The 12,249-nt window shown below is 42.7% G+C and overlaps 2 protein-coding genes across 3 annotated transcripts in view; one reads left to right on the plus strand and one right to left on the minus strand.

The window, feature by feature from the left end:
- Nucleotides 1-11,943, minus strand: part of LOC139992329 (nephrin) — a 138,444-nt gene extending 126,501 nt beyond the window's left edge. For both annotated transcript variants that reach the window (XM_072013073.1, XM_072013076.1), the window contains exons 1-2: nucleotides 11,751-11,943; nucleotides 11,233-11,614 (exon numbers count right to left, since the gene is read on the minus strand). The gene's annotated coding sequence lies outside the window, so the exon portion shown is untranslated. The remainder of the gene's footprint in view (nucleotides 1-11,232; nucleotides 11,615-11,750) is intronic.
- The window catches only part of LOC139992332 (uncharacterized), a 261,704-nt gene that overhangs the window by 187,769 nt on the left and 61,686 nt on the right, over nucleotides 1-12,249 (plus strand). The window lies entirely within an intron of this gene.

The raw sequence follows: 12,249 nt of genomic DNA on the forward strand, positions 1-12,249 counted from the left end.
AGAAACGCCGAGGAATATTAACGTCGAAGTAGCGGCACGTTAATATTCCTGCCTTATATCGAATCCAGTAAGATAAAGTAAAAAAGTTTTATCCGAGGGAATGCAAGTGACGCCGTTTCCGCTTCTCCGGTTCGCTTTGCTTTATTGGGGATCCTTCCAACGACCAGGGAATTGAATTAACTGCATCTCCGCGGTAATGCGTTAATTAACATCAACGTGAGAAACGCGGAACGTTTCAGTTTCAACGAGAGAATTCGACTATTTTACCGCTCCGTCCGGTTGACGCGTTCTTAAGGTTGGTGGTTTTAAAAATTTCATTTCGTTCCATCGATAGTTCCTGCTACTTCCAGAGCCGTTCCAATGTACTTACTTCTGCCACAGTAAAAAAGAAGTTTCACTCTTGGCGGAACGCGATCGAAATCGAAATTCGCCTTCGGTTCGAGTTAGGTGCATACATAGCTCGTGTCAGACACAAATGCGATTTCCGTTTGATACTTTCTCGAATCAGTTGGCTCTCGATATCAACAATAAACGTTATCAACGGGTAGACTTGCTCTTTATAATAAAGTAAAATAATACAAGTACAACAGGATGAATACTGCATAAAGTTTCACAAAATTTTACGCAAACAGGATTATACAGCATCACGATCATATCAGTTTCGCACAGAAGGCAATTTCATATTGGCTCACGAATACAATCTTCTTATAATTCGACGCAAATTTTGTTGATGATATTATTATTACCGAATCTCGATTTACGAATAGGTAGGTAGGATAAGCCGATAAGCAAACAGCAGCCTTCAAGGTTGTATATTGTCAGATTATCCGCACAGTGTAAAAAGCTACTATTCGTAATAGCATTACTTATGTTATTAACGAACACAATGAGAAGTAATGGTAGCAGATGAGAACTCTAACCAAAACCTAACCCAGGTACTTCAGAGCCAACACAAACGCCAGGGGCCAAGTAACCGTGTACCTTTACAGATTGAATACGCCTGTATATAACTTTCAATAAATTTAAGTAGGATTCCCGAGAGCCCGTCGTTGCAAGCTTCTTTGCTGGTAGCTAATGAACGACGAGTGAACTTTACCAAATTTCTTCGCGAAGTCTACGCTATGAAATTAGAAAATGCCGCAAAGTTCGTGAAACAGTAAAACGCTCAGATATAAACCCATATTGGTCTATGGCTATATGTCGAGAGACGTATCGAGCTAATTTCCTGGCGATGATCGACCGAAGGATCTTAGCTATAGCGTTAACAAGCGAGATCAGTCTACAATTTGTAACGTCCAATTTCCTGACTGCTTTTAAATATCGGTGCGATCAAGCTTGATTTCCAACTAGTGGTATAGACACCGTGACTAATTGATTCATTAAAGATAATCCGAAGTGGCCTGGAAAAGATGATGCGAGGTGATCTTGGAAAGACGATCCAAGATGATCTCGGAAAGACAAGTGGTCGGAATTCGAAGTTTCCAGGCACGAGTAGAATTGTCTGTTGTTTTAGAAAATAGATGTTCTCGCAATTAAAGCAACTTGGCGTTTCGTAAGCTACGATAGGAAGAGAAAGCCGGGAATGTATATGAATACGGAGAAGAACATTCGAAACGAATCTTTCGTGTTTCGCGTATTTCAACGAGCCGTTTATTTGCATATACAACGAACGTGCTCGAGGTAAACTTGGTTTTAACATACTAGTACTCTGCTTTCTGTATGCACGAGTGTGTATACATATATATAGGTATGTATAGGTCGTATATATCCGTATCTTCCTTCGTTACCTACTCTTTTATATGCGAAGAATCTAGTCTCGATAAGTTTTGATCTTGAACATTTTACGTCCGTTCCCAGCCGCTCGTTCTTGTCGTATATTCAAATTTAAAGCGTTTCGCGTTTGATTTTAGCGTTGCCTCGGTTCTTCTATATCGAGATCGTCGTCCGTATTAAGACGCAGCGTATTTATGAAACATTCGAGCAACGCTCGAAGTACATATTTCGTCAAATACGACAGAGCAGAGAAAGTGGCAGGTTTCCTTCTCTCTTCCTTTTCACTCGTTAATCGTAGAAACGAGAAGTTCCTGTTTGTTCTAACGATTTAAATAGGGAAAACACATTGACACGGGCCACAGAGCGTGCCGGTCGCTTCCACCTCACTCGACTCGGCAATTTCGTCTCCAAATGCCTGTGAAAATGTAAAGCTAACGAAAGGAGAAAGTACCTTGTTATTCTTCGTTCTTCGCCGGCAGTGGCGCGCACCACCATTTCGCTTGGCGGCTGAGGTTTAAGCAAGAAGTGTTTTCAAAATTCACAGACCGAATAGCTGCTAAGTTCATTCTCGCTGCGCTTTCAGACTGCCTCGGCAACGTCTCTCATCAGCATCCGCCAATCCGGCATTTCCATTCCTCGCTTAAACGTGCTTTCTTTCTCCTTCCCAATGTCTTTCTTCAACCTCGCTTCCGCTTACCCAGACATTCCTAGGCGCCTTGCGATTTTCTCGCCCCCCCCCGTCTTTCTCGATTCCACCCTATTCTTCTTTTTGGTATATCGCGCATTGTCGCACCATCCTCTGTCAACCCTTGCCTCCCAGCGCGCTCCGCCACCCATTCTCCGCCGTTCCTTTCTCTCTTCTGCGCCCACGCTATGGCATCGCATCGTCGCTTCGTCTAGTACGCTCGCTGGAAATTCTAGCACGCCAGGGAAACGTCTTGATATTAAAGGACCGCCATAAATTATAAGGCTTTGTGTTTGAAGCTTCTCCTTATTTACTCGTTTCGTTCGTTTACTTCGCGTTTTCATCCGCCTACCCTCGCGAATCTACCTCGACGAATCGTTACCCTTTCACGACGCTGCAGCAAGGAGTCGTCTGCGGTGTGATATTCTCGTTGAGCGAAATAGCATTTACCCCTAATGTCGTTTCTCCGGCCCAATGAGGTAGAGGAAGGTGGAAGCGGGGCGGTTCGGTACCGTGCGGCGTTCCATGGACAAACGTTGCGAAATGAAATTATTACAGAGGAAATTGTAATAAGTCGGAAAATTATGGAAGAAAATGTATCCGGGTGTGTATTTCCAGGCGAAATCATTCGAAACATGGTGAAACGTTGCGAAATTTGCGGGAGAGATTGCCGTTGGAGAGGATGGGAGTTTACTCCTGTTTTACGTTTTATTCGGGGAACAAAAATAGTGGAAAATCAGAGGTACGAACGCAGGAATTAGTGGGCCGTGGCTTGGATGCACGAACCTGAATTAAAGCTGACGTAATCGAGCTCGCGGCTCGGATGCGTACGAAAAAAGAGCGACAAGTTCGACGCGGATGCACGGACCGGTTCGAGTTTCAAATCCACTTTGACGAGGCAAAAGCGATTGAACTGCGACGGAATGCCGTGGTTTGATCGGGCTGTCGGATGTATACCGATCATTCCGATACATTCGATTTAGGTGGGCGTGCGAGCAGACGTTGCCCGCAGCACACTAAGCAGATAAAATAAAGGTAAATTTATTTCGCACGGCTTCTTCGTCCCGGAATTTTACGTCCGAACGCGCCCGTTCTGACGATTAATTAACGGCCGATGTGTCCTGACGCGTTTTCCATTACCGAAACCGTTGTTCCAGCTTCCCGTTGTTATTCGACGACAGTTTCAAACATAACGCACGTTTCGATGCAGCTTTGACAAGCTTCGCTTTCGAGGATAATTCTCACGACACCAATGATCTTGCAATCAGTTGGAGAAGCACACCGATCTTTTCTCACGTTTACCTACGTTTCACGTAAAATGCTGATAGATGAATCTTGTTTGATACGCGCGACGAAAGCTTCGATCGACATACATATAACCGTATCACTGACGGAAATAAATAGATATTGACATTACAAATGTTAGTTATTGGTCGAACAGTTAGCGGTGTTTATCAAACAAATTGTTCGTACAAAACACTTTCTCCTGTCATATTTTACTCGCGATGAACGTTTGTCGTCGTTTCATCGATATCGCAAACACGCGAATAGATACTTTTCTGATCGCCGATTGCCCCATTGTAGAAGTTCAGCAGCACATTATTTTCTTGCAAATGAATCTTTTCGGCCACGACAATAGCGCAATTTGTTCGGTTCTTCTTGCTCGTCGCGTTCACGACTGCAAACGACGTTACAAATAAATCGATCGCTTGATTAACGTTTCATCCACGTGACAGATATTTGATTTGAGTGAAAGGTGAAAGTAATTCCTTGATTCTCGGTCTGAGTCAACGCGAATCGCGGTATTTCAACGAAAAATTTCAACGAGATAGAAACGGCCGTTTAAAAACATTTTAATGGCTGGCAGCTATTTCAACAATTGGTTGCTGCTGGTTTTGAATAGAAAAAGAAATCAAATTCATCGCGTTTCTCGTAAATTCGAACACGAAAAAGAAAAGAAAAAGAGAAGAAAAGAAAGGAGTACGTACCGATGAATGCCTCGAAGGATAAATTTCCAAAAACCCAATCGATGGATTTGATTTAACCAGTCTAGCGAAAATCCTGTTGAAAAAAGGACAGAAATATAAATATCGCTTAACGAGGAGCCTTAATCAAGCCGTGTTAAGTTTGTTTCGTTTAAAGACGATATGATTCAACGTTCTCAACAGTCAAAGTAGGTTCGAAATTGATGTTCGAAATTCCCTTGAAACGAGTGAAATTCGTCGGACGATCCGTACAGTTTACATTTTAAACGAAACCAAGATGTCGATGAAGGTGGGAAACGTAATAGTTTCGATCAATTTCCAAGTAGGATGAGCTCGACTCGTACGTTCGACCGTATTATTTAATAAATAAAGGTGAAGCAGTCGAGGAGGCTAGAATTATGGACGAAATAAAAGGGCTTTCGTCGGTCAGGGAATAAAACCGTGTGCCAGGGACGGTGTAGAAAAAACGGTAGGTTGGAAAAAAAGAGAAAACTAGCGAAGTGAACGAGCTGCCTGGAAAATATCTTGGCCACACATACTTAGGTGGTGAAGGTGGCAAGAGCGCGGCTTACCTCGCGGCATGTGGTGTACATACATACATATATGCGTGCGCGAACAGGCCGGCGCGAAAGGGTTGCGGCAAGACCGTAAGGGGACGAATGAAAACCGAGCGAGCCGGAAGACTGCTCGTTATGGCAGCTTAAAGTGTTCGCACTCCACTCACGCGAAGCTCATTAACGATCGAAGAGAAGGAAAAGTGGAATAATTAATTTCTCTCGCTAAAAGGACGAGCGCCGACGAACATAGTTTGTCAGATATAATTCAGTTACAGTCTGCTACCGAGGAGATCCGCGCCGCGTCTCACGATTTTACGTCTTCCGCAATTTCTTCGTGTCTTTTCGAAAATTTTTAATCTCGAAGGACTGTCGAGCTAACGAGAAATTGTCGAAAATCCTGAACGTATCGCTGCCGAACTCGGAAACGTTAATCGCTTCTTTGTACAGCCATTAACGAAGATAACGCGATAAGAATGATCACGGTATTCACAGGCAGCTTACATAATATCGCTTGGATCTCAACGACCGTAAAACGCGGTCTAGCGTGGTAATTAATTTACCACGTTTTGAGACGGTTGGCGCGATAATCTCCGTATTATGTAAATCGAAGCAACGGTTAACAGTTTCGACTCGTAGAACATTTATACACATACAGGATCGCGATCAATAGCCAGACCTATCGTTTTAACGAAATCAATGTCGACATACTCGTAACTGGAATCATGGATATGCGTTGCTGGCAGAAACATCGAAAAAAGAAGAAGATGAAACCTTCGGAAATCGCAAGTATATACCATCGAGGCAACATTATGCAGCTTTCATCTGCCAGCGGTGCGCCTGTTTAGCGATCTCTCGTTTTCCTAGCGGAGGATTGAATTTCGATTGAATTTCTGCTAAATTTCGAAGCAACGAAACGTGAACAGAAATTTTGTAATTTGACGAATACGAGTCATGACGCGGTTGATAAGCGTTGGAAACTGAAACGCGAGCCAGTATCGTACGCAAAAGACGTGTAAATCCAATGGGAGAAAAGACCTGACGCAATGAACGGATTAGATGCCGAAACGTAGGTTAAGGTTGAGGAAACTGTCAGACAAACTCGTTAAGACCGATGAAACATGCTAACGTGGTAATTTCATTCTCTGACAATAAGTTACGGTTAAACTCGTGCACGTGCAACCTTATTTCTGCGAGAATCCGAGTGAAGTTTGGTGCACTGACGGTTGTTTAATTTAACTGAACTATACAGATAAGACTTTCCTTGAGAAGATGCCAAACAAAATTATTCTTTTAATTACGCAAAAAAACTGTTGGCAGTTTTTATCAACAGTCGAGGAGTTGGTCGAGATTTTTACCACAGAGGAGTTTGTTGGTAGCTGGCTAGACTTAACTTCTTTCCCTCACCTTCGTCTAATCCACTTTACGTTAAGTAGAGTTTCGACGGACATCTCTCCGATTCGTTTCCTATCTCCTTCGTGTTTCAATCGGTTCAACTCGGACTAATGGCGGCACAGCTTTGAATCAATCGTTTGATAATCACAGAGGAAGTCGTGTCACCTGACTGATTTCTTTCGGTAGCTAACGTTACTCGGTTATAACGGTTTAATCGTCTTTGTTTGAAAATAAAATTGCATATTTTATCGTTAATACGATGCTGATTAATAGTTACGTTTACCATCTGAGATATTAATATTAATACAAGGTTCTCGATGTCGGAAACAGTGAAACGAAGCATTGGCCAAGTTGAGCTGGAGGATGCGAAGGGGGCGAGACAGCGCTACGAGCAAGGCGTAATTAATGGCATAGCCCTCTGTTTAATTCGATCGAAGAAACCTCAGTCTGTCGGCAGCCGAGTGATTCGCTCGGTTAAGTAATTTCGTGGACGACGACGGTGAATCAAGGAATGGCTATTTTTTGCCCCGCTAGAATCACTAGACAGTCATTTCCACTTTTAATTAACTGACTAGATTCCTGGCTAGTAGAACGTTTCTTCGACCGGAAAAAATCTTCGTCCTTTGCTTTAAGATCTTTGCGCCGTGCAATTTACGAGTTTACAATGCAAACCCTGCTACTTTACGTATTTTGAAATGTATCTCTCCTCAAGGATAAGTAGCTGTTCAACGTAAAACGAGAAATCTCGTTGAATATCGGTGGTAAGCGTTTTAATGTTAAGTGTTCACTGCTTTTTTCGTTGTATACGAGTATTTTATGCCGGTTAACGAGATATCGATTCTCGAACACGCCAGTATTCGTCCTTCGTAGTTTTCCGATCGTTGCAGGAAATCGCGTCCAACGAAGAAAGTAGAAGCTCTTTTACGCGTATGGTTTTGTACACGGTCTCCTTAACGGGGGCGTGTTCCGCGATGTTTGAGAACTTTTTCGATCGTTTCCGCCAACCGACTACGCGGCATTTGCTACCAAGTTTTTGCAAATTACGAAAAGCTAAAGGGACACGAAGGATGAGACGTCGCGAACGATCTCAGCCGGATTATGGGCAAAATATTCCCGAGGTAGGAATTCCCGAGCGTACGTCCTTCCGCCATTTATCAAGAAATATCCTTATCGCTTCGGCGAGGTAATTTTGTCACAATGTTGGTTGATCTTTCGATCCTCTGGTTCGAACAGAATGGCGAAACAGAAATGGATTACAAAGTGAAGTGTCGAATCTGCTTTTTTCTCCCTTCTCTCTTATTCACCGCCCTCCTCCCGGCGGCCTTTGTATCTTCTCAGAGTTCCTGCGACTGTCGCTTTAAAAGTGTCGGATAAGAAGAAAAGCTTTGGCATTATGGTAATCCGGTAGCTTGTCGGACGACTGTGAGCTGCGCGACTGTTTCGAACGATATACAGTTTCATTTTTGCGCTCTCGTAACAGATAGGGCGGATGCTCAGAATCCTCTCGATTCGTTACATTACAACATGCTTCTTTTTCCCTTCGTTAGTCCGTGATCAAAGTTTGTAAATTGTAGGGAGGTTTGTCAATTTCTCGAGGAAACAAATCACTAAAATTCATTCGTGTTAGCGATATCGAGTGCGTAAGACTGAACGAAAGACTTTTCGTTAGACATAACCGAAGATGCGGTGTTGAATAATCCTGTTAAGCATTTTCTTCCAGCAGATGCATTATCTCGGTGAAACTTTCGTTTCATAAAGAAAACGAAGTAAGGAAAAATAAGCTTGAAAACACGACTCAATTTCCTTGCGGTTAAATTCGGACGGCGTACGTAAGTTAAAACGAATCATGTTACAGAAGCGGTTTACTCTGTGCTGTGCATATGAGAGATAAAGAATGTTGGCACGCAGTGCCAAGCACTCTGAAAATCCAACCAAGATAACGACAAAGGCTGAGAGGAAAAAAGCACTGAAATATACCATCTAATCTGGAATGAGCCCGCGCGTGTTTTGCGTAAATGACGTAACCAACGGGTATACGTAGGAGAAGTACACAGGGCGCGACAGTTAGTCGTATTAGCGTGACTGGCGAATCTTCTGCTCGTGATTCGAAATTTCGATGAACGGAGACGCGCGATAAACGAAATACCGATTTCTTGCGACACCGCTAATTGAGTTGATATACTGTTACACCGTCGAGTCTTTAAAACATAGGAACTAAATATAATTAAAGCCCTTTAAATATATTATCGAAAATGGAAACTATCGGAGGTTCGCTTTTACGAATATTTTCGGTCGACTCGCTTCGAAACAGTTTTTACGAAATTTCTACGTAGATTCAGTTTCGTTGTGTCGGTTATTTCATCGGGTATTTTTCAAAAGATCTTCGAATCCGGGTGGGAAGTAAGATCGGCTACCAGTCACTTTCAAGCCGACAGTTTGTGTTCAGTGTTCACTGTCTGCGTGAAGCAACCACGTGAATTTTTCAATTTCGCTTTTTCCCCGATGTTTTCCCTTCGCCGTCCACGGCAAACGACCGTTTCTCTTGACCTTTCAGGCAGGGCAGAGAGAACTGGAAGAAAGTGGAATAAATAGGCTTTCCCTTCCTCTTTGCAAAAATGTAACCCAACGCGTAAGCACCGGTGAAATACTCAAAGGTTCAAGTTTTTCGCGTCGCGGTTAAGCAACGTAACCATTTCATCAGGTCGAAACGATTTTGATCAAAGCACAATCAAAGATTTCGTTTTTTGCTGGCTTTTTTTTTATAAGTGGACCTTTTGAAATTCCTGTGACAGTTTTTACGTCCGTTAAACAGCGTTAATCGTCAAAGCAAACGTAACGAAAACAAAGAGCCGTGCAATCTGGCCATTTCGAATGCCTACTGAATCTAGCTAAATTACAAAAGAGAGAGAGAGAGCACGGTTATCGTACTCTAATTTTTTTCTTTGCGGCTGGAATACTGTAGAAAGTTAAATATCACAAACATTGTTAATACCTACATGGAAACCACACAGTGGTCCAACGACGAGTGTCATTGAAACGTTGTAGATTTAGCGAACGAGGAATTTCTAAGTGACATCTGGGAAATTGTGGAAATCAGCCGGAGATTATAGCAGCACACGAGCTACGATTTATCGCCACATTGTTAGCCACCAAATTTATAAGGGTAGCTTGCTACAGTTCCGAGTGACCCGGCCGCAGGAAAATCGATAGTGCATGCACAAGGTTAAAGTAGGCTCGCTGCGCTTCTGATTGAAAATTAAAATCTCTTCTCCTGTATTTTTCGATTCAGCAAAATAAATTGTAATTATTCGGATGAAAGTGTATAACTCGCTCAATGAAAGTTCAACCAACGAATCAGATTCGTCAATTTGCAATTTGTTTGTTATATCGTCGTATTTTTAGACAGCTTCAGACATATTTTGATCCGATGAAATGTTTCATTCTCTTTGTTTATTTTATTTTTTTTTTGTTTTTTTATTTTGCTAACGGATATCATTGCTTAGTTGAACAATGAAACTATGAAACCAACTCAAAACTTGATTCCCTCCGATGTTCGTCATTTATCGTAGAACAACGCAACATAGTTATATTTGGTAAGTTGGAATTACGAGGATACCGCGAGTTGGAGCAACGCACCAGCCGAATTAAGATTCATCGATGAAAAGTTGGAAACTTGGACGGTGCATCATTCGTGATGTTGGTCGCGTGTTGCGGGAAAGGATAATAGCGGCGAGCGAGGCAACAGTGACGTAACCGCTCGTACGTCAATGCGCGATCTTCACCACGGTCTATAATTTATCGCGGCGTTAACTGTCGAAGTTCGGAGCGTGTAATCTCTTCTAGTCGAGTAGGAACGGCCGGCTATCCGCTGTGATAATCCGTACACGCGTGATTCGGAGGACGAGTTAGCGGCTTCTCTACTCCACTGCTATTGACCATAAAGAACGCGCGATTCTTTCGAGAAGAATAACAGAAAAAGGAACATCGCGTCGTCGGTCCATTTCGCAAGACGACCGAATCCCGCTGGTTACACATCCGGCATATTCGGACTTAGGCAGTTTGCCAATGACGATATCGATCTTCGTACGAGATCCGACGAACAGGGAGGTAACGACGAATAGATTAACGGCGAGTTCCGGATTGGGACAATTTGTCAAGTGTCGAAACATATGACCGCCCGTTCATATACGTATACAGCCTCGGACGTTGCCAGTGCAGCGCACGTAGATTTCGTTGAACTCGAATATACAGCTCGTTCGAGATCGACACGGAGACGCCTAGGCGAAAAGAAACGAAGCTAGAAGCAAACGAATAGGTCGAACAGTGGTTGTATCCGACGATACTCGGCATGTTATTGAATTGGAAATTTATAACTTTAATAGAGACTGGAGTGGGCGCGATCATAATTCAAGGCAGGCTGCGAGTCCGGCAGGCATAACTACTAGAAATTCCGTTCTTCTTTAATCCTCTTTTGAGCTGACAACCATTTCCGACGTCCCGCGCTGGACCGCGATGTCCTCTCTTTCCGTTCCCTCCGCTCTTCCTTTATTCGCAGAGCCTGCTTTCGTTTCGCTTCTCGAACCGAGCAGATATTCCGTCGAGTACGAGAAGGAGAAGATCCAAATGATTTAAGACGCGCTCCAACCCCGCGACGTTCTACGAAAAAATATGTTCCGAGAAAGTTCGCCGTGCCGCGAGAGGCATATTGTCTGGGATGAAAATGGAACGAGGAATTTGCCAGCTCCTCTTGTACCGAGTTTCGGGAGTGAGGACTTGTTCGGGCAAACGAGCTTGCTATTTATGCGTCCTTGGAACTCTTAAACGCTCGCAGCTTTCGTACCTTAGCGCCGCCTTTAACCCGTGGTGGGCAGAGGTGGCCGTGACTTTCAAGAATGTCTTACAACGAGGCGGAGGTTCTTGCACGCGCGGATTCCACGTGCAGTTTCTTAACGATAACGATGATACAACAAGTAACGATATTTGCAATTCGTTAACGTGTAAATAATAATTATAAAATCATGGGAGATAAATGTGCAAATATTGAAACATATGTATGTATATACATAAATTATAATTGCGTTGATGAAACTAATCAAATGAATAACAAGTGTGTGTCAGCGTCGTGTCCTCTTTAGAACTGATGGCACGTGAGACCGAAAATCTGACTTCGTGGTACCGTACGGCCCATGGTGATAAGGATGATAACGATGTCCTAGAAGGATCTGAAATGTGGAAGGTAACGAACCTTTTGGCTGAGGATAGAGTCGAACAGATCAGTAATGTATGTATAGATATATATTTTCCCAGAACCTGTAAAGAGAACAGTTAACTAGAGAAATTTATTCACATCATACGTACGTTCGCGTATCACGAATTATTATACTGCAATAATATCGTCTTTATTATTATTTCCGCTACTTTCTCATCGATTTCACTTGCCGGAATAAAAATTGTTCCCAGAAAATCATCTTTTTCTTGAAGAAATTCAATCAGAACCAAAACGTTGTATATTTATTTCTTATAATAATAGTTACCAGGTTGCTTTGTAAATTCCATCGTTGACAAAAGTTCTATCTACAACGTATAAAATATTTATTTTACATATAAAATGAGCGGAGGGGGAATCGAAACTTTCTGACCAAATTGGAAGTTGCGGGGGGGGGGGGCGCCCTGCGGTGCGTCAAGGAAATAATATGTGTCGCCTTACTTAAGACGTGTCAGTGTCGCATATCGGCTGTGTATGATTTTCATTATACCATATTCTGCTACTATTTATACGGTATTATTAACTTTGTTTAATTAATACGCGTTTATGAAATGATTTGTCGAATATGATTACGTGATTAAATAGTCTTTG

The sequence above is a fragment of the Bombus fervidus genome, chromosome 11 (genome assembly GCF_041682495.2).
Source record: "Bombus fervidus isolate BK054 chromosome 11, iyBomFerv1, whole genome shotgun sequence".
In the NCBI taxonomy this organism is placed as follows: Eukaryota; Metazoa; Arthropoda; class Insecta; order Hymenoptera; family Apidae; genus Bombus; species Bombus fervidus.